Consider the following 24,274-nt stretch of genomic DNA (forward strand, 5'->3'; position numbering starts at 1 on the left):
TGAAAATATATATAAAATAACATACAAATAATTTAATATATTTAAAGTATATGTTTTCCAATTATTTCCCAGAACTCTTGGCCTTGATAAGCATTGTGTTTCCCCCCTCACTCACTCACTCCCTTGCCAATTGTCAACGCAAATATTTCACTTCCTGTCCAGGGGTTTTTCCACCCCCTCTCTCGATTTCCGTAGCAATACTGCTAAGCTGCTACAAAAGGTTCAAAGGTCAAGGATTTTCACGTTTAATTAGACATGAGACGAAATGGGCGTCAAGGTGGGCGTTTAGCTGGATCTGAAGCAAGAAGCGGCATTTAAATTTCCAATTAGCCGCCTTCAGGTTAAATACCTGAGTGACACAAAGAAGTGTTTGAAGCTTAAGTCCGAGCAACCGACGATGGCCAAGTGTTGGGCGGAAAATGGTTGGGAAAGATGGTCGAAAGGATGCCTGAAAGGATGATGCTTGTGGGGATGTTGGGTGTGGGGGAAAACCTGGGTTGGAATGGAATTGGCCATTGTGTCTGGCATTTTGTTGTTGCTCTTTAATTATGCTCCAATTTATAATTAAATGATCTTGGCAATATTTCAATACACCATTTTGTAAATTGTCGTCTAGTGAAATAATTTTCATTCAGTTCAGCTGATTGATGTCCTTTGTACATATTTGCTTAATGGCATAATCAGCTTAAGGAATAATAAATTGAGTGCGGAAACTGCATACTGATATTGAATAACGACATTTCTTGAGAATTATTACTAATACACGAAAAGGAAATTTATTGGTTTAAAAGCAAAATAAAGAAATTAAAGGAAGAAGGAAAAAATGTATATAAATATGTGTGAGAAATATATATTATAATAATATGTAAAAAATAAAAATAATATGTATAAAATAAATATATACAATAAGCTATAAGCTATAAGCTATATATAATAAGCTAGTTTTCAAGGTGAAATATCTTTAGAAATATATCTCTTTAATATAAATGTATATAAAAAAATACCTCTATAAAAAGTTACTCTATATCCTTTGAATTTAAAATTGAATCATTTAAATATTCAATAATTTTATTTTTTATGTCTATTTGTTAATTATTTTAAGGAATTTTCTTTATGCTAAAGGAGTTTTTTAACTTATTTTTCACATTAAATTTAATATATTTATTCTTAAATTATAATCATTCTACTTAAAGGGTATTTTTAAGGTTTCTAATCCCTTTTTTGCCTGCTAGACGAAAGACGTTTTCCGCTTTTCTTTCACTTGGCATTTTCCTAGCATTCTCTTAACATTTTCCTTGCATTTTCCCCCGCTGCCACCAGAGTCGTCTTTTTAAGTTGTTTTCTCGAGACCGACGCATGCCATTTGCCATATTTCAATTGCATTTTAATTCATTTGAGTGTGTGCATTTTCAGTTTCTTTGCCATTTAACCCCTTCGAGCCAGACACTTTGCCAGTTTTCCACACCCCCCCCCCCATCACGCTTTTCCTACACTCAGCCAAAAAGAAACTATGATAATTATATATTTAATAAATTAGAAGTAAATATAATTAAGTTCTGATGGAGTTTAATGTTCATTATTTATTTAAAAGGCATTTCTTTTAATGATCTATTTGTTCTTATAATTTTTACAATCAAACTGGTATAAATTACTAGCTTTTTTGACCAGTGTAGCCATGTGTCAGCGAAGATGCCTCGAGGAAGTCGACTGAAAGACCGGAGTCTGGGACTATTTTGCCATTTTACCATTTAATTATTCTGAAAGAGATATGTGCCGGCATACGAGTATCTTCCTGGCACATATTTACATTCACACTCCATGGGGTTAATGTAAATTTTTGGTGGCAAATTTTGTTGGTGAACTTTTCTGAGAGGGTGGAGTTTGGCTTAAGGGATTTTTCCCAGTTGGAATTCAAAAATACGATTGCCATAATAATTGCCATTGCATTTGTTTGTAAATGTTTGGATCTCCTTAATCAAAATTATGCTATTAAAATTCATATATTTTTACACTTAGTTATATTTATTAATTAAAATTTAATTCAATTAAGCTACAGATTTAATTTTTTTTGGCTTGAAATCTGATACTTTCTGTTGGCTTTTTTGTGTTTCTGCTGTTTGGCTTAAGGACCTTTACTTTTTACGGCTTTTTAATTTTTCTTGATTTGATTTTCATTTCCATCGTCCGCTTTTCTCTCTTCTTGAAAATATGCTCTTTCCGCTTTGCGCCATTTCCTTTTTGGCGCTTTTCCCTGGCCTTTTCCTTCGCCTGCAGTTTTCTTTTCGTCTTGCTCGCTTTAATGGGCTTCATAAAAATTTCTTCATTTGATTTCATGTCAATTTGGGTTTAACAACACCACCAAAAATGATCAAAATAAAATAATAAAATGCAAGTAAATGAAAATGAAACGCAAATAAAATTTTATTAACTTAAAGCCAGAGAGAGTGAGGGACATTTTGCGGTTTGTTTGTGCTTTTAGGGCGGCGTTAAATGTTAACACGAAATATGGCCAGCTAAATGAGGGCCAAGAATGCGAAGGCGTCGTAAAAAGGAGTTCCCATTATTAAGTAATAAAATATATAATATATTTATTTTACAGCATGTATTTATATATTAACTAACAAATCCATTTAATGTGAAACAAATTGGTAATGCTTTTTGCTTTTTGTTATTTTGAGCATAGTTGCTTTTTAAGTCCTTTTAAAAATAACCCCAAGTGCATGCAATTCCAGGAGCTCTAAAAAAACCCTTTGCTGCATTTAAGCCGCAAAAAAATATAGAAACATTATTCATTCGTTTCATTCCAAGTAGTAGAGCCCATTAAAAGCGAATTCCCCGAGTTCGTTTTGCGATCTGAAGCATAATTTGAGATTCCGCAAAATTTTCCTTTTTTTCCCTTTTTTTTATAGCTTCCTCTTAACCCCACAATCACTTTCGGTCTTCAGGCTTCCCCTAGTTCGCTTCGAAGGCTTAAAATAGATGCTTGGTTTAGAAAAAAAAAAAATGAGAAGGGGTGCTCTATGTATATATTTTCGCCTGGCAGCAGGACCTCAATGAATTTCCGGACTTGGGGCCGGGCATGCTTCGTTTAGTTATACTAAATATTTCTACTCCTCTTTTTTGCTTCAACTTGATAAAATTAAATTTATTCATAATTCCTTCAAACAAAAGGGAATTTCTCGTTCCCCTTCTTTTTAGTGTTATAATTTCTTTCCTTTCTTTTTTTTGTATTTGTATTTGTTTAACTTGAAGTGCTGTGCAGCTCGCTCAATTTCCTGGAACGATTTGCAAGCATATTAAGAGGGATAGCGAAAGAGGGTCCTGGTTAGGTGTTTTTAAGAGGACCTCGCCTGACGGTCTTGACAAATACTGACGAATTGTTTGGCTTGGCCATCGTTCAAATAGAAAGGCAAATGACGTGGCCAGAAGTAAACGAAGAAGGAATTAAGTTAAGCCAGGGAATATCAGGGGTTTTTAGTAATAATTACTTACTTTTATTGTAGCGTGGAGATAGTGACAACAATTAATCCTAATGATTACATTAAATTTACTGTTCAAAAGTATGCTACAAAAATGCTGCATAATATTTAAAATGGGTTTAAAATTATAATGTTGAATTTACTAAATAAATTGCCTAGGACACTGTAATTTCCGGAATTTTTCCTCGACAACAGATCAATAAATACATGTACTGTACAAAAGTATGCTACAATAAAGTCTACATCATTTTCACTAAGAGAAAGACTCCTTTACATACCTTTGTACGGATCATTTAAAACCTATATTAATTTTTATTTAATTTATATTTATTCTTTTTCTCTTTATATTATATTTATTAAATTCTCATTCTATTATTGTCCAAATTTTCTACAAAAATTCTGCATATAATTTTCCAAAGCTAAGTATATTTTTGCATACTTTTGAACCCATTTAAAAAAACGATTTAAAACCTATAATTTCTATTTCTTTTCTAGAGACTTTAACTCCTGGAATTCTCCCACTCGATCAGCCACTGAAAATCCCAAGAACAAAAAAAAAAAAAAAATACCAGTAGCTGAGAAAAACAAATGAAAAGCCAGAGGAAAAGCGAGCTTAGGAAATGCCAGGATGGCGGCGGTGGAGACCGCACAATAATGGGGGAAAAAGGAAAGCAAAGTAGGAAATTATGATATCATCTTTATGACGCCATTATGGTCGCTGTCGCTGTCTTGCTTTTCCGACCATCCCCCCAACCCCACCCCCTCTTTTTCTACCCCTTTTTCCACAACAACTAAGTGTGTGTGTGTGTGTGGTTTCGCATACCCCTTCTGTAAACATGCTATGACTAACTGTCATGACCCCCATGAAAAGCCCCATGCCTTCTCTCACTCGGAAAACTGTTGTAAATGTCAAAGACCGGGAAAAGCAACACACACACACACACACGCACGCATGCATGGGGAAAATAGGAAAACGCGCGGTTCGGAGAAATGCAACAGTTTTCCCACAGACAACTGTCCGTTTTGGCTGTCTTTTGGGTTAAGCCAAAAGGGTTAAGAGCGCCCTAAAGCCAAATAAAAAGTAGCAGATTCTTTTTGCGCCATTTCGAAACCGCAAGAATGTGATAGAAAAAAACAAACAACCAAAAGGGGATGGAAAATTGGTGGGGAAAATTGTGCAACTTTCAACTAAATTTCAATAATGGTTTTGCCTCTTCAAAAAAAAAAAAAAAAAAAAATGCCAAAACTGATGGGGAATTTTTGGGTTTTCAAAGGGAACAGGAGAATCGAATACAAATAAATACAAATAGGTATTAAATTAAGGCTTTAAATTAATTTTAAATATAGTAAATTGTAAGGAAAATATAATGATATATGTTATATAATATTAATATTTTATTTTATTTATTTAAGTGATTGTTCAATAACAAATCAATTAAAGTACTTGGACTTTGTTATGGAAAACTGGAAAATGGATAAATGGATGGATGAAGGCACTAGTACATAATAATATATAATTGAATGTAAACAAAATAAAAGTTAATCAATATAAAAATATAATATACTTTAATAAAATATATTTAATATAATTAAATACAATTAAGTATAATTAAATATAATTAAATATAATGTAAAAATTAATAAGTAATGCTTCTTGTATATAAGCCAAGTACTATTTATCTGACGTATCTTAATATCTCAGAATAATTTGTATAAGTTCTTCTCTTCTAAAAATGATTAAAATGTTCTGCATGTTCCAAGCTTAATTTTGGCTTAATTATTTGAAACATAAATAGATATCTAAAATACTTTTCCTTTTATAAAATAAATACCTAAAAATCTGTGTAAATATCATTTGAATTCTTTATCCCATTTCTTGTTGATTTCTTGATTTACTGGAATGCAAACTTTCACATTCTTGACAAAAATGTTTAGTTTTGGCCTAGGCCCCGCACCTGTTATAATTATGGCGAAGTTGTGCCCCTTATATCAAGACCCTCCCCCCTTTAAGGAGTCATACCCTCCTTGTCCTCCCCCTTTCTAAGCTGCTTTTGTTTTGGGCTGTTTTACGTCTTATGCTAAGGCCAAAGTCTACCATAAATTTAATGATGTTTTTCTGCCTCAGCCTTAGTCTCAGTCTCAGTTCCTTTTCTTGCTTTCACAATTTTCTTCTCATTTTTTTTTGTTCCTTGTGTTGTGTTGCGTGTTTTCCAGGCTTCAGTTTTCTTTCGTTTTTTTTTTTGCCCCTGCAAGGTGGGTGGAGTGCTCTTAATGAACGCGCTGATGAGGCGGGCGCATAAAACTTGACTTCCAACTCAGCTTCCAAGGCGGTGTCTAACGTCCTAGAAATAACATTTGTAGGTAATAAATTCAAAAGATAATACACCCACAAGGCCCCGGTTCGGGGTTTTCTATTCTGGGTATCTTTTTGGCCTCTTCTAGGCTCCACATAACTCGACTCGGCCTCACGGCCTCTTGGTTCTCCTTCGCAATTATGCAGTGAGAAAAATTAATGGGGTATTTAAAACATATATATATAATTAAAAAAATCAAAAGAACAGACTTTCCTAAGGTTATTGTGTATAGAAATAAAGGGTGGTAGAAAAAAATATTATACATTTTTAATATAATACATAAATACTTTATCAGATCCTTAAATTTGTAATAAACTCTCCCCAAAAATTGCTAGAATTAAAAAGAAAATATATTAAGAATATATGCAGTAAGCTGAAGCAATTTGAAATATTTAAATCTTTGTATTAATTTTTGGCAATTTGAAAGATGTAAAATATGTAAAAAATAATATATTATAAATATATATATAAATATATATATAAATATATATATAAATATATATTGTAAATATATAATATTATAAAATATTGCAAATTTAAACCCAATTTTTTAGTGTACATTTCTAAATTGACTCCACTGTTGATCCTGATTAAGAATACATATTATTTATAGAGTTGGAAAATCCTGTACTGCTTTACTGCATCAGTAAAATTTAAAAAAATCCGATAACAAAATTTTGAATTTAATTTTTTTTATGTTTTTTTTTATTTTTGGATTTATGCAGAATTATTAATTTGTTAAATACTAGCACAGAAAAGTTTTTCGAATTACAATTAATGAATTTTTCGCTTAGTTATTAGCTGCTGCAAACTGCAAGAACTTTGACATTTTATATTGTTTATAATAAACAGAATCTTTTTATTTTTTTCCAGTGCATTGATTGCAGTTCCTAGCAAAACCCGAGTATAAATTTAGCAGAGTTTCTCTGTTGCGGTGGGTGGCTGTTGGGTGGTTAAAGGCCCACGCACATTGAAATATTACACCTGCAATTGGCGATGTTTGGGTCGCGTTTTTGTTTTCCATGAGCGTGGGCGGGTGTTAATGAGGGTAGGTGTGTGTACGAGAGTGTCTGTGTGTGACTGGATGGATTGTGGGTGGGTGGGAAGGGATGGGTCAAAGGTGACGGCGTATAATGATGCGCTTATTAATGCCAGTCACCGTCTTCATTAACCAAATGTGTGTGGGATCTTAATTTTGTGATTTAATTTCCTTATTATGTTTTATGTAGATTTTATAATCCAAGAGTTGTTCTTCTCTTACTAATAATTAACTTTTATTATTATATATTATTGTTATAATTATTATTATTAAATACCTAAACAGGGAGGTTTACATTTTCCTAATTAGCAGTCTTTTTTGTATTTTTTCAACTACTATTTGTTTTCTTAACCAGGAATAACTATTTGTTTAGGAAATTATTTCCATATTCCAACGAATTTTGACAATAAAAATATAAACATTTATATTTATTTGTAAAAATGATGATCCTTTCAAGTCTGTTACAACGCCGTCTAGGCTATACCTTTTTTTATGCTTGTTGCCACCTCCCAAAATGCTCTTTGTACAACATTTACCACTTAAGCCACAAGGAAAACCCAAAATGACGCGGAGGAGGATGAACACGACGAAAAAACACAAAAAACCAGCAAAAAACCAGAGATATAAACAAAAAAAACAGGAAACGAAAAAACAGATTCTCCGCTTACAAAAAGAGGGGGTGGAGACTGGGTGCCATTAGGTTACATGCTTGTAATTACAATTCAGGGAGGCATCTCTGGGGTTTGGATAGAGAAAGTCCAGGGCAACCATCCTCATCCTTATGTCCTTATATCCCTATATACATATATATATATATATATCCTTGCTGAACCTTATCCAAGAGAGACTCCTGGCCGGGTCATCGAAGTCGAGGGAGTTTCAGGGATTCCGGGATTCCCGGCTAAATCCCCTGCCCACACATATGCAGATTGTCTTGCCTTTCTCACTCTCTCTCTGTTTTTTCGGTTTTTATTTTATAATATATTTATATTTTGTTTCTTGGTGGTGAACAACACAGAAATTATGTCATAAAAAATGGTGATGCTAATGTGGAGACACTGGCACAAGAAAATGCCTCAAATTATGAACCAAAACTGTTTAAAATTCTTATTTGTTCTCTTTAAATACTGACAAATCTATCTATCCTATTTAACACCTAACTTTTTGTTAATTTGTTGTATAAATATTTACGCTCAGTGCATATGTGCACACTAAAAAAAAAGATATATATATAATATATATACAAAGGAAGCCGCAGCCACAAAATGCCGCATTAAAATCACAAAATATAAATACAATATGCAAGGGCTTTGTGGCAACACCGAGTTCGGAAGGAAGCAGGCAACTTTTATGTTTATGGAAAATTACGTGTAAGGTTGGGGAGGTTCGAAAAAATAATATATATAAAAATATATATATAAATGTAATATGGGAGAAAAAGGGGAGAAAAACTGTAGCAGAAAGCTGGTTGGAGGCAAGTAACTAACTTTCAAAAGTTTTTGCCAGCGATAAAAAAGGTTACAAACAATTTTGCTGTTATCAATATGAAATATTTCAGGCAAGTCAAAAAGTGATATGTAAAAAAATATGGAAAATAAATTAAATACAAGTAAAAGAAACAATATTTAATAAATAATAATAGGTAAATCAGCTTAGTATTGTAAAATGTGTTTGGATATATGCATAATAAAAACGATTTTTAATTTAAGTAACTTCTAGCATGCCAGTGGAATTTTAATCTGAAAAACTTTTCTATAAATATTTGTAACTTTCATACTAATTAGAATAATAAAAACATATTCTAAATATTCTACAACAAATATAAATAAATATCAAATATATAAATGTATAACTCTTCTCCCTAAACCAAGCTCTTACAATTTGTAAAAAGTAATACAATTTCACCCCTTTAATTATGAAAAATTCCCCTTAAAACTAAACTTAAACTTAGGCTTAGTTACTCGTAATCCCTTGCTAATTAAGAATTGCAATAATAGTTCTTCGAAATATATTCCAGTTTTATGTTATTTTAAGTCTTTTTCCATTAAAACTGGCAGATGTTTGACTCGTAAAATGTGAATGATTTCCCCCCATTTACTTTTGGTGCGTATTTTCATATTTTCCAGCTTACTCTCTTGTATCCTAAATCTTGTTTTAGCATTTTGTATCTTTGTATCTTTTGCATCTTGCGATTCATTATTCTTTTTCCCCATTGTCAGTCGCATTTCCCCACGCATTTTTCCTTTTGCTTGGCTGGCATATAATGTGCCAACGTAGACATCTATTAAAACTTCATTCATATTGCGGTCGGCAGGATACAGGCCGCCAAGAGCAAAATGCCAGAAATTAGATGAGCTGAGCTCAGCTTTAGATTTAGATTTGGATTCAGATTCGGATTCGGATTCGGTTTCATCAGCAAGTCCATCTGTCAAACATTGTGCCCGTTGACAGTGTGTCTGTGGCTTTTTATATTGTTGCCGCTGAGTGGTGGGGCCAACTTCTAGATTTGGTGGTTGACTTTCTGCACTGCAAACTATTTTTAAATACTCAAAGATTTTATTTAAAGCTGGTATTATAATGATATATATCTCATTAAGTATGAACACTATAAGAAGCCATGTGTATATATTGCTAATTGACATAATTAGGACTGGATTGATTCGTCTGGGGATGCTTAAATAGACTTATGTATATAAAAATATTTTTTATAGAGTGAAAACATAAGGCAAAACAAAATTATTAAATATGAAAATAAAAAAAAAATAAAATAAAAAAAAAAAAAAATAAAAAAATAAATAAAAAAAATAAAAATAAAAAAAAAAATCATAAAAAATGTTTTAATAGGAATAAATTTGGCAAATTAATTGGTATACAAATAAATTTATAAATGAAATTGAACTAAAAATATAAAAAAGAACTGAACAATTTTAACAATTTTGTTTTTATAAGAAAAAAGAAATCTACTTTATATAAATAAATATAAATATAGGAAAGAAGTAATAGATTATAATATGTTATAAATATAGGAAAGAAGTAATAGATTGGCAATAGAAGACAATAATCGCTGGCTCGATCGATTTAAATTTTTAAAGAATTCAGCTAAAATTCCCAAGTACGAATTTCTTTAGACACGTTTATAAAAAAAACAGCCTACAACATTTAGAATTAATTAATTGATTAACTTTGTAAATATAATATACAACTGCGTACTTTACGTAGTTCATAAATCATAAAATTGCAAAATTAAGATGATGTTTTGATGGATTTAAAAAAATAAAAATTTAATATAGCAAGAAAGAATATTTACTTAAAAGTTTGGCACATTAAAAAGTTATTAATTTCCCAAAATTAATTCTATAAATATTCCAAATTAATTAGCAAATCAATTTATTTTTCCCCAAGTGCTTATGATAATAATGTTGTTGCCTTTTTGATGGTTCGCTTTACTTTTCTCCCTTCCCTCTTCCCTTCCTTTTTTTCCTGTTAAGATATGACCACATTTCATCCGCGTAGAGTGTGTGTATTAGTGTGTGTGTGTGTCAGGCACATGTGGGCACCGTCACCTCCTGCCATTCTTATATCCACTCCCCCATCCATTGCCGTACCCCCAACCCCAAACCCTAAACCCCATTCCCTTTCCCCTTCCCATATCCATGCCCATTTCACCTATGCTGCTACCTGGCAACCATATGTGGCCTTTTATTACGATTATGATTACGTGTAAGTGCAGGAAGAGGGGGCGGAAAAGGTTCTGTCCCCGGGCTGTGGCTCCATTAGAGAAATCAGAAACCGGCAACAGCTGACAGAATCGATATATATCTATAGATATATATATAATCCCCATTCCACTGCCCAGACAGACAACCTCATTATGCTAATCACAATGATTAGAGATGCTGCTGCGTAAGAAATAAGAAACCCTATACGAGTATATATGTATATATGGTATGTATATGCATATATATAAGACAGAAAACCAATCCCCATCCGAAAATGAATCCCAGCTCCCAGCAATTTGTCACGGCAACTGGAAAGCCAACAAATACCCCCGTTTTTTTTTTTATCGGTCGGTCATCTCAATCGGATCTCGTATCTTGGAAAATGAGCCAAAAAACCAAAAAACCCAAAAACGAAACTACGGCGAAAATTAAAACAAGTGGAGATAGTGGAGCTCAGATATTAAGAAGACGACTTATGGATACACTTTATTTAAACATAAATGAAATTATTGAAGAAATTTGCGAGAATAACTATGAAAAAAAACTATTTTAATGGTTGGGTTTAGTCTTAATTGGGTTTAAAGTTTTGTGTTTTTTACAAATATTTATTTACATATTTGTACGTATTTTATTATATTTATCTACATATTTTTCTTATATTTTCTTATTGAGTTCTTTTATTATTTATGAAATGTATTTATTTATTACATATTTTAGTTTACAACTGGATTACTTTCAAGTGAAAGTCTAAAATTGGTTAATTTTTGATTACTTTAAGAAATTTAATTAAATTTATTTGTCTCTCCTTTTAAAATTTAAATTATATGTTCTTGTCTTTTCACACATTTTTATATATTTTCTACAAATTTAATTTAACTATTTCAAGGAATGTTTATTTTATTAAAATAAGTTTGCATTAATTATTATATTTTTTGTTTAATATCTGGCTTACTTTCAGGTAACCATCTTTGACGGAAAGTCACCACCTTTAAAGATTTTTATAACTTTTCTTTTCCTTTCACATATTTTAATATATTTTCTATAAATATTGATCAATTTCTTTAAGAGGTATTTACTTTATTTATAAGTTCTATTACTTATTATATATTTTGCTGCATATTTCTCTGACTGACCATCTTCATGGCAAAGTCTACAGACTCCTTCATAGACAACTTTAGGGCGGAGTAAGGCCAGTGGTCAGAGGAAACTTTAATCTGGAGTAGAAGCCAAAGACAAAGCCCGGGGCTTGATTGGAGCTCCAGTTCCAGTTTCCAGTTTCGGACTATGAAAAAGGCCAAAGACAAAGACAAGTTCTTGTATTATTTTGAACGTGGTCGCGGTAGCGTTGGCGATGTGCTCATTGATAATCATAATCAAGCTAATGATGCGGTCCGATGATAAGCCAAATGCACCGAAAGAAAATTACATTCCCTCAGACTTATTTAGCTGGAGTTTCTTTAGGGTTTAAATAAAGTTTATTTCAAGTGTAGAAGAAAACGTGTGGCCGGTACCATTTTCAATCCATGAGAGCAAACTCTGCCGGAGGCCCCTTTTCCGCGTGGTTCGATCAATCCCAGCCTGGGCTGGTCTTTATTCCCTCCTCCGTCTTCGGGACTACTTATCCGGGCCAATTATCTCTTTGGGAGAACAAAAAAAAAAGAAAAAAACCGATTGGGACGTCGTCGAAGTAAAGGAAAAGATTGTAGAAGTAAAGTGAAGTGTAGAGCGAAGCGGAGAGCGGAGAGTGGCGGCTAATGAGTGCGATTTGCTTCTTGTCTTGGCCACTAAATGCTCGCATTAGTTTAGATAAATAGCTTAATTAATACGTTTAGTCTGGGCCTGGAACTGGCCCTCAGCTTGGGCCTCTGTGTTTCGGCCACTTTGGCAATTACAACAATAACGAGCGGCAATTATTAGCCTAATGGCATTGTTTGATTTCCGCGCTGCACTTTTCGTTCCATCGACGTTCAGTGTGAGATCCGCTAAGTGGGCTCTATTTGTGGGTGTATATGGGTTCACAGCACACAACTTAACACTCACAACATTCACACACTCACTACACACACACACACACTCTGTCCTGTTTGGCCGGGCCAAATAGATAGATGGCCGCTTTCAAATGGCCGATTAGCGCATTTTCCACACGGCGCCCCATACATTAGGGCCATTCGCATAAATGGAATGCCATAAATGCTGGGCCAACATGGGGGGGAGTAGAGTCCTTCGTCCTGTTTTCTCGAGGGTATCGGAAAATCAAAGGATATATTTTTTATTGTATTTTTTAGGGAGTATATATTAAGTTTTTTTTTGTATATGTATGGGGTATTTGTTTAAAGGGTTTACACATAAATTGTCACATTGTTCTTACTTTGTTTTAAATTTAATTTGTCTTACGATTCAGATTGAGTACCATTAGATTTTTGTATGGATCTAGTTTTAAAATATCAAATACTATGCAATTTTATGTTTAATTATGATAAAAATGTATCAATATTATTGGAAAATACAAACAAAATTAGTATTAATTTAGACCGAAAATATCATAAGCTTTGATCCGCGGAAATTTAAAATATATAAAAAATATATTTAATGTAAAAATATCAATCTATGATCCATGTCTATTGTTTTCGTTGATATATGTTGAATATATAGCAGAATCTTGCCTATATAACGTGAAATAAACAAACGACTTTGATATATTAATAATATTGAAGCTTTATATCGAAAATTTCGGAAACAAAACAAATTTGAATATATTTTTTTAAATGTCCAAATACCGCAACGTTTGACAGAAGATTAATATATATTCAATATATCAATAATATTAAAAATATAAATATTTGAAAATATATGAATTAAAATATTGTTAATATAAAAAAATATCCAAAACATATAACAATGTATATGAATAGAATATAATAATTCGTCCAAATAATGCAACGGTAATAAATCGATTTAAATATCGAAAAATACAACAACTAGAATATCGATATATATAGATTAAAATATCAATATTAATTAAGATTTAAATAAGTCAGAATATCGCATTATTGTTGAAATACCACAGCGTTATAAAGCTAATTTAGGCATTAAAGATAAAGATCAATATTTTTATTCATTCTCAGGTCCAAATTTTGCATTAAAATATTAAAACAAACTCATCTAAAGTCAAATACTTGTTTATAATATAAAAAATACCTCGTTTTGTATTGATTAAAACACTCTTGTATATCTTACCCGACTCTAAACCCTTAAGAGCTCATATTTCCGACATCATCCACACCCAAAATGGGCTTCCGGACGATTCACTGACCATACCCAAATCAATTTCTCACATTTTCGGAACGATTCGAGCCGATTTCCCCTTTTTGCCTAATGACCGACTCTGCCCCAGATTGCAACAGAAACAAAAAAAAAAAAATGCCAAAAACAAAAGGTAATGCCGACGATGAAACTAAAAATTCAAAAAATAATACAAAATAAAAACCGAAACCGAATACGCCCCCGAAAAAAAAAAAAAAAACACAAAGGCCGTGACTAATGCAAAATGCCGGAATACCTCATAAACACCTCATCAGCGATCATTACGATGCCTTCTGCGAACGAAATTAGAGAATAAATAAGCCGCATTGGACGGGTATGTCTCAATAAATAAGTCTGGCCAACGCCAACGATGTGGCGTTCAACCTATAAATCTTGGCGTCGATCGCGGCTCGTTAAAAAATTAAATTAATAAAACTTAATTTGCACAAGGGGCACATTATACAAACCAAAAAAAGGCGGAAAAAATGTGTCTAAAAAAGTGTGTGGCCAAAAAAAGGAGAAGCTCGTCCAAAAAAGAAAAAAAAGCGAAACAATGGTCGTTTGAGAACGCCAAATGACCAAATCAGAGCACCAAATTAGCTGCCCACCATATTTTTTCAAAGATCATTCCCACACAGAGAGAAATATTCAGGAATTATAATTGTTGAAATTATTATTTAAGTATTTAAACTTAATTAGACTTAGAAATGCTCTAAAGTTCCTAGGTAATAATTATATTATGCAAAGATGTGGACCTCTTTATCTTATTTTTATTTATTCTTACACATAAACTAATTAAAAATTAGAGTTCTATATATGTTTTACTTTATAAGGATTAAGAAAATTCCTATTTTTTTCCAGGAGTATATTTAGTGTATATATATAAACATTTATAATATAATACCTATAAAAATATAGATTTCCCCCAAAGGCATTCTTGGAAAGAGTCTTAAACGAAAACATACATACTCGCTATGACCTTATTCCCTACTTTTCTATAATCTATATAGTATATGTATATATCTATGTATATATTTCTTTATATATATTCTCTATATTGTATTTTTTTTTTTGTAGTTTTTTTCCTCAATTTTTTTTTGAGGGGCGTTTGCCACAACGGCTTTTCGCTGATAATGATCGATTTGGCGCTCGAGAAATGTGTCAAAAGCAACACCAAAGTCACTCGAATGAGTCGGCGAATTTGATTGGGCGGATGATTGATGAAACGGATTGGTATCGGCGAGAGGGACAAAATCCAGGAATTGAGGAAATAGTGAAGGACTTTGGCCGGAAAAGGACCCTTATAATGAATTGTTCTTTCGGTGTTCTTTCGGGGTGGTAGTTCGAAATTAACGATAATTGGATTATAATTTGTGCTGGGACTTCAATGTCGAGTGCAGTTACTAATCGAAATGTTCTTTATTATTTTAGGGTTACTTTGTTTAAGCAAAAACAAAAAGAAAAAAAAAACTATTAATGAGTTAAGTTTAGATCACCAAAAATGGGTTTCAAGTTTGATTATTTAGCTGGCAAAAACTTCGAAAAAGGGGTTTTTGGTTAATTTAGGAAAAAGTTGAAGCCACAAAACCAATTCTTTTTTTTGTTGTGTTGCTTTTCCAATCACACTTTGCCAGATTTTCGATTTTCCAAATTTCCACAACACACACATCGTCGGAAACACCGCTGCAAATCCAATTTGTTTGCTTAGGATGCGTGAACCACAAATCAATTATGCGCCCTCTTCAACAACAACAACAACAACAACAACAACAACTATAACAACAACAACAGCTCCTACAACTACAATAAATACAACAAGAAAACAGCGGAAAAACTACACAGCTCGAATTAATGAAAATCGAATGAAAAGCGCCACATGCTGAGTGCACGGGGAAAAATATACACAGCGTATCGATGTATCAAAGAAAAACGATTTTTCCCGGCTGAAGCAGGTAGCCAGCCTCCCCCCGCCCCGCCCCGCATTAGTCACCAGCTGATTCATTACGCAACAAAAATAAAAGACTACAGTGAAACACCTTTAAAAAATTAAACACCTAAAAGAAGCAGAGAAAATTACCAGAAGATCAAAGAATGTAGTTATTTTTTAAATCATTTTCCTGAGAAAACTGTTAAATTAAGCAAATTTTTTATTTGGGATATAACAGTTTCTTAAGCTGCTACAAAACCATATCTTAATTCTTAAAGCTAATATTCTAAGCTGCATAACGCACTTACCTTTAAATTGCTTCAAAATATATATTTATTTTAAGCCTGAAATTAGAAGAACATAATGATTAACATAATTGACTAATAAAAAATAATTATAAGTTAAAATTAAATTTAATTCCTATAATTAATGTGAGGCTACAAAATATTTCAAAGAATGTAGTTATCGCCAAAATAATGATATATGTATAAGGGAAATAAATGGTCAAAGATATATATAAATAACAAATTAATAAAAGTCTTCTAATAATTTCCATAGCTAAGGTAGATCTATGATTTTTTCCCCATAATTCTAAATTTTAATTTACGAGTGTTTGCTGTACAAAAATTAATACAAAATAACATCGAGAGTATGACAAATGAAGGGTCTATAGCCCTTCCCAGCGGGTGATTTCTTTTTTATTTTTTGAAGCCAATAAAGAGCCGATCGCTTAGCATGAAAAATGTGTGTGAGAAAAGCCACACAAGTTGAAATATTCTTTGATTGAGTTGCATTTCCTGATTTTTTTTTTTAAACGAATCTGAAACTTTCAACGGAAAACCCAAACGAAACCCAAGACAACTTCCAAAAAAATGAGAAGAAAATGTTGACAAAACAAATAAACAACACGAAGAAAAAAAAACTTTGCGGCGCAAATTCAAAGAAAATTTTTGGGAACCAGAAAACGAAGAAGTTGCAGCTCAAATTACTACTACGAAGGGCGGAAAAACTCTCCGAATGACAACGACATGAGCGGAGCTGTCATTATCCTTCTTTGTGGAAATCCAAGCACTTTATCTGGCGGCGACTTTTCTTTCTTTCTTTCTGTTCATTTTTTTTCCAGTATTTTGGGATTTTCCCCGAGTTTCGAGTGGTCGCTGGTCATTGATTTACATAAAACTAGCATTCGGATGACAAGTACAGGCCCACAATTTGCTCTCTTTTTTTTTGTAAGGCGCCAGAATCCGAGAGTTTGAAGTGGTCACAAAAAAAAGAGCAATTCCAGTTTAGGGAAATTTGATTTCCATGTTTTGGATGTTTGGGTTACGCCCCAAGCCCTTGGACTCGGTTGCAACTAATTTATGAGGTCCTGCTCGTGGTCATCTGGAAGTACTTACAAAAGGGTAACTATATGGGGGTACTCTAGTTCCTAATTGCAATTGGTCTTGCGTCCTGTGCCTGCAGCTGTCATCTGAAGATCCACTTCAAAGGGTTTCAGTTTCAGGATCTCAGTTCAGTCAGGGGTCTCAGTTCGAGGGTCCTCGCTTCTTGAGGGTCTTGAGTGTGGACTTGTGTTTTATTTGCAGCGAACAAAAAGAGAGAGGATCTCTTAGATCATGATTAATGTCCTTTTTTTTATAGAAGAAATATATATTCATTCAAAAGGTATGTATATTTTTTAATTTTATTTACAAATTCCTAGTCTTTTTAGTTTTTCTTTCCCTGCTGAATATTACCCTATAGCACCAGATACCCACATGTCACATCCCCACAATTTCGACTTTGCTCCCAGGAATGGCGTCAGCTGTCTGTCTTCTCCAACAAATCTTCAGTCTGAAGTCTGCAGTCTTTAGTCTGCAATCCGCCGTCTGCCCATATATATATATATATATATCTATATAAATATCTCCTATAAAGGCCGATGTCTGGTTGGTAACCAAAATAGATTAAGTCAAAAGAATTTTCCAGCCCGACAATGGGGAGAGACGTTGTGGCATTTTGTTTACAAAAATAGATGTACAAATGTTCCCCAGACTTGAAACGGGACTTTGGATTGCGCCAGGCACTGGAAAAAAATTTGGATATACTCAAAATTTAGAAAATAAAACTATTAAATATGTTCAGAGAAAGAAAGCTAACTAACTTAAAGTCTAACTTAAACTTATATACGCTTGCAGTTTGCCATTGAATTTTAGCTTTGAAATCGAAAATTATATGCATTGTTTGTATCGTTATTTATCGATACTTTTAAATGAAATTTTTTTCGTTAAATCAAATATTAAAAAACGCGTAGCTAAGCCAAAAATGCATTAAAATTAATTCGGAAAGCTGTTCTGTGTTAGTTTTTATTAGTTTAATAAATCTACATACTCTATCTACAATTTACAAAATTTTAAATTTTTATCAATTTTTCTAAGATATTTCAACGATAAAACCCCTTAAAAAAAATTAAAAAAAATTGAAACAACAATTTTTTCTTTTCTTTATACCTAGAAAGATTCACCTGTTAATGCTGATCAAGAATATATATGATTTATAGGGTCGGAAATCCTTCACATCGTTACAAGCTTTTGAATACAATTAAAATACCCTCGAAGGAGTATAAGAAGTAAATATTTCCCACCTCCAAAATTACTTTTACTCTCTGATATATAGTTTTAAAATATACTACAAAAATTTCCCCCAGTGTACACTGTCTTCCCCTTCACTCTTGAGATTTTCGCATTAAACATGTCAAACGCTCGTCTCGTCGTCAGCTGCAATTAATAAAGGTGCTACATGGGATGCCACAGACCGGGGGATGGATATGCCCAAAGATCAGGCCACCGAATTGTCTGAGTCCCTAAAATAGATATGATACTCCCAAGTTCCCTCTCTCATTCTGGACTTTTGTGTTAATTTGTTCGGGGGTCTTAAGTGGGCAAAGTTGGGGAAAATTCAATGGGGGGCCGATCTGGATTTCCAGATTCAGATTTTCCGTATCCGTAATACCGCCTCCCCCGAAAAAAACACAACATTTCTCGTTATTTATTTGCCGCGTCTGTTTGTCATTTTCGGTTCAGGACACAAGAACGAAGAAGGAAAAAAAACTCCAGATTTTTCAATGTTTTCCCCAATTTTACCTTGGAGGGGGCGACGATTATTGATCTTTAGCCAGAAGTCTGTTACATTTCCGTGGCTATTTTAAGATCATACAATTAAAACACTTCCGTTAATGCATTGATATCACGTGCGAGACCATGTTGACAACAAATCTGATGGCCAAGACCCTAACATTTCCGCCTCCAGGAGGGGCTTTCTTCTTCACTTTTCTTTTGAAGATTGTGAAGAGTTCGTGATCCACACCCCGAGGAATTCGTGGAGAAATTGACAACTTTTTGGGGGCTGTTTTTTAAAGGAACTTGGATTTCAAAAGAAGATGAAATTTCAGAAACAAGCTGATCGTGATTTTTAAAAGAACTCTGAAAAGAGCATTTATAAGCATTGAAGAACAAAATTAGGAATTGATATAAGTATTATAAATACTTACTTATCTTAATTGATCCAAAGCAATCTTTTATTATTATAAAATTTCGTTTTAAGTTTTATGAAAATCGGAATACTATATAATAGTTTTTAGCTATCATCAGTAATTAACTATGATCAGTAAGAATCTATGAACTGTAACTAGCTATGAGCAGTAAGTAACTATGATCAGTAAGAATCAATAAACATTAACTAACTATGATCAGTAAGTTTCTTTCAACAGTAAGTAACTATGATCAGTAAGTATCAATGACCAGTTAATAACTATGAACAGTTAGTATCTATGATTAGTAAGTATATATGATCAGTTATTAACTTTGAAAACTAATAAACAATGACTTGCAACTTTTGTAACAACACATATCTGAGACCTGGCCGGCAGAAGTCACTTCGTTCCGGGGATGTTAGAACCAGTTGGGAATCATAAGCCACATGTGTGAGATTTGTTTTGGAACAAAGACCAAGCTATTTCAATGAAACTATGGAATTATTCTTGTAAATAAATTTACTAGTATATAAGTCGGAGCATGGCGGATCGGTGGACTATATAAATTGATATATATAGCTGCCATAGGAACGATTGGAAAATTTTTAAGATACAAATTTGATACATAGCCATTATATATTAGTCTATAATTTTGTGTAAAACTTCCTTCTTTCTTTTTTGAATTATATTATTATAATATATATTTACATTTACATTTATTTTACATATTTTTAAAATAATTCCCATAAAAATAAGATCATAAGTCGCCCAAAGAAAAATAAAATAACGCTGGAATTTGTGCCAATATCCCAAACAGTATAAAATTTTCTTCCCATCTGAAAACTTTGTTTATAAATATATCTAAAATGTTAATTGCCATACTTATTCGATATATAGTTCTCCCCATTTCAAAATCCATTTGGCATTTTTCATGCATAGTTAACTAAGAAAAATCAAGAGTTTTCCGTCAATTATGCAAGTTTTGTATCCACTCACCACCCTCCATCAGCCTTCACAAGACTCCCCAGTTTCCCCCAAAAACCAGTGCCACTTTTACCCCGGCACTTCTTCATTCATTCATTTGCAATTTCCATTAAAATGTCATTGAAATTTCACTTACAAAGAAAAAAAAAACAAAAACCGGTAAAAAAAATAAAATAAAATTTGTACTTAAAAAACCAAACGGAACTGAAGCAAATAAAAATTGAGTAGATGAAAAACTGCAGCGAGTTTTGTATTGTGGTGGAAATTCGAAGGCAGTCCAAAACGGAGGTGGGGTCTCGTGGAAAAACTTTAGCTGGCAATTCTATTGCCAAACGCATTTTGCACTTCAATTGCACTTGGAAATGAAAATGAAGAAGGGGAAAACTCTCTGGGGGGAGGGGAGAGGAAGAACTGCGAAAATTGAAGCCTGTTAATATGCGTAAGTGTGTTGGGGCAGGTGGGGTGACAAGGATCTTATCTCTTGCCACGAATCCTGCCTAGAGATGTCTATCGTAAAAGGTGTGACAACTAAGAATATATCGTATCTAGGGGATAAGGAAAATAATTTTAACTTTCAATATAATAACAATATAAACATGGTTTTGTTATTAAAAATATGTTCATTCTCATTTTTTATATATTTGATAATTATTTCAAGGTTTAATTAAGAACTTGTAGATTAGACACTGGAAATAGCTGAAAAAAATAATAAATAGAGAACAAGAAGGCAAATATGAAAAAATTAATAAATAACTAATAAAACACTCTCACTTTTATAATACAGTTATAATAATTATAGTAATATACATATTTAAATATATAAAGACATGCAACTTCATTATAATTTCAGTCAGCAGTTTACAACGCTGTGAAGGAGGCACCTCCATATAAAGTATATGTATTCTTGATCAGAATAAACAATCGAGTCGATCTAGCCATGTCCGTCTCTCCGTTTCTACGCAAACTAGTCTCTCAGTTTTGAAGCTATCTGAATGAAACTTTTTAGTTAGCCTTCTATATTCTCTTACTCGTTTATATGTCGGAACATGCCGGATCGAACGATTGCTGCCATAGCAAAATTTTTCCAAAAAAAATTATAACATTTTCAATTTTCAACAGAATTTAATAAATATATATATATATATATATATCATATAGCTCCCATAGGACCGATCGAGAAATTTGAGAGAATTGCGAATGGCAGTGCCTGTTATCGGAAAACTGACAATCGCGGTGACGATAACATTTTCAATTTTCAACAGAACTTAATCAAATTTGAGATATAGCCATTTTATATTATTCTATAATTTTGTGTAAAATTTTATGAAAATCGGACTAATATATCATATAGCTCCCATAGGACCGATCGAGAAATTTGAGAGGAATGAGAATTCAATTTTCAACAGAATTTAATCAAATTTGAAATATAGCCATTTTAAGTTATTCTAAAATTTTGTGTAAAGTTTTATGAAAATCGGACAACTATATCATATAGCTATCATATAGGAACGATCGAGAAATTAATACAATAAAAAATTATAACATATTCAGTTTTCAACAGATTTTCATCAAATTTGAGGTATAGCCATATATTAGTTTTAAATATTGTGTGAAATTTCATGAAAATCGGACGACTATATCATATAGGTTCCATACAAACGATCGTTTGATTTAGAGGAAAAATTAATATCTGTGAATGTAAAACTGCAAATATAATATGTGTACATAGGTGAATTAAATGAAAGCAGGTATTTCTTCATTGTTTTTTTTACACAAATATACATATATAATTTATACTGTATGGATTCCTAGTCATAGAAGTTCTATCTGCAAGGGTATATAAAATTCGGGGTGCCGAAGTTAGCTTCCTTTCTTGTTAAAATTAAAATAAATATATTATAGATAGCATTTATATTATATATATTGTTTATATTATTTATATTATTTATATTATTTATATTATTTATATTATTTATATTATTTATATTATTTATATTATTTATATTATTTATATTATTTATATTATTTTTATTAATATATTATTTATATTTATATTATCAATATTTTCGGGCATCCCTAATCCAGGACTCGGGCTCCTCTTTGGCTTTGGCTCCGGCGTCTGGAGCTGTCATTGATATGGCGCTCAGCACCCTCTAACAAAACCTTCCCCTCTCCCCCTTTTGAGTTTTCCAGCTCCCCCTCCCTCGCTTTCTTCCACAGTCTCAGACATTTCCCCGCACCTTTCTCACCTTCTTTCCTCATCGTTTTTGTCGCCTGTTGTTAATTGTCATTGCGTCGCTTTAAGCCGCTCAGTGACAGAGTCGCGGGAAATGGGAAATGGAAGGGCGGGAAGGAAAACTCAGCAAAAGGGGGAGGGGAATAGAGGTTGAGGAAAATCGGTAGGTGCATTCAGTGAGGTAAGAAGAAGACGAAGGAGCTGGCAAAACTTTATCAGCAAGTATTTTTTTATACACTAGCTGAGGGTCCTTGGGGGAAGCATACACTTTTTAAAATGTTTTCTTTATCAATAAAATTGTTATAAGAAATTTTTTATTTATTTTTTTTCCTTATTCCTTTTAAATTTATTTTGGTTTTAATTAAGCTACATAGTTTAATGTTTATTATTTATACAGATAAAGATCAAGACCGGCTTAAATAGTTTTTAAAAGGTAACTCTCTTATTTAGATAACTTCACTTTTTTTAAAGGATATTTTTTAAGGATATTTTAAAATTCGTTGCTTATAGTTTTTTGTTATTCTTGTTATCCCTGTAGTTGTTGTTGCTGCTGTCTCTGTTGCTGTTTTCACGCGCGGTTAGCGCCTGTAATTGCATTGCCAAGTAAACGACGAACCGCGAACAGTGAGCGACACTCGTACATGTCTCTCTGTCCACGGTTGTGTGCGAGCGTTACACAGTAAAAAAATATTTTATATATTAAAAAAAAAATCAAAAAAATTTATTTATATATTTATGCATTATATCGTTAGACGATTTGTGAAAGTTTTTACCAAGAGAATAAATAAATGATTGTCTGAAGTTTTTTCCAATTGTATATTGTTAAGAAGCTAAATATTTATTTATTTGTATTTATTTTAATTAATAGTAATAATATTTTTAATTCATAATCCAGATAACTTTTTTTATAAATAAAATTAAATAGAAAACCAAATCCTAATAATAAGAAATACGGAACTTTTTTCTTTAGATTAGATAATTTGAAAGTACGAAAATCTATTTAAATAATTTGTATACTTTCTGCATAGATTATTAATTTAGTCAGGAGCCTGTTACGCCATGAAAGAGCCATTTCCGACCCTATAAACCATATATATTCTTAATCAGCATCAAAAGGCGAATCAATCTAGCTATGTCTGAGAATACAATAATTTGGTTTAAATTTTTCGAAATTTTTTAAGGGGTTACATTGTTGAATTTTATTTAAAAAATCGATAATAATTTTAATTTTTGCATATTGTAGATAGAGTATGTAGCTTTATTAACCTAATAAAAAATAACACAGAACAGCTTACCGAATTAAATTTAATGCATTTTTGGCTTAGCCATGCGATTTTTCAATATTTGATTGATCAAAATTGTCATATAAAAATATTGATAAATATCAATACAAATAATGTGAATATTTTAAGCTTAGTTATGGTCGCAAAATTAAATTCTAAACTGTCAAGGTATTTAAACTTTGGTTTCCCGAAGCTAGTTTTAATTCCCCTCTACTTTTCCCCTTAGTTTTTCTCTGTGTACCATGTGCGTGTTGTTGTGTTTGTGTGTGTATGTGTGTGTGTGCCAGCGTAAGTGAAAATTATTCCAACAGCCCCCGCCAGGCATTCAGGCACCAAAACTGTTGGTTGGCCAACTTAGGCGAAAAATTGAGAAGCAGCAGCAGCAGCAGCAGCAAGCGCCCGTCGCATCAACGGCAATAGAATGAAATGAGGCTGGCGG

At 32.4% G+C, this 24,274-nt stretch overlaps 1 protein-coding gene across 1 annotated transcript in view; it reads right to left on the minus strand.

The window, feature by feature from the left end:
- The window catches only part of kirre (kin of irre), a 114,842-nt gene that overhangs the window by 66,978 nt on the left and 23,590 nt on the right, over positions 1 to 24,274 (minus strand). Inside the window, exon 2 of the mRNA XM_086830313.1 lies at positions 16,130 to 16,165. The gene's annotated coding sequence lies outside the window, so the exon portion shown is untranslated. The remainder of the gene's footprint in view (positions 1 to 16,129; positions 16,166 to 24,274) is intronic.

The sequence above is a fragment of the Drosophila serrata genome, unplaced genomic scaffold (assembly GCF_035046125.1).
Source record: "Drosophila serrata isolate PLE 108 unplaced genomic scaffold, ASM3504612v1 contig_23, whole genome shotgun sequence".
NCBI classification, from domain to species: Eukaryota; Metazoa; Arthropoda; class Insecta; order Diptera; family Drosophilidae; genus Drosophila; species Drosophila serrata.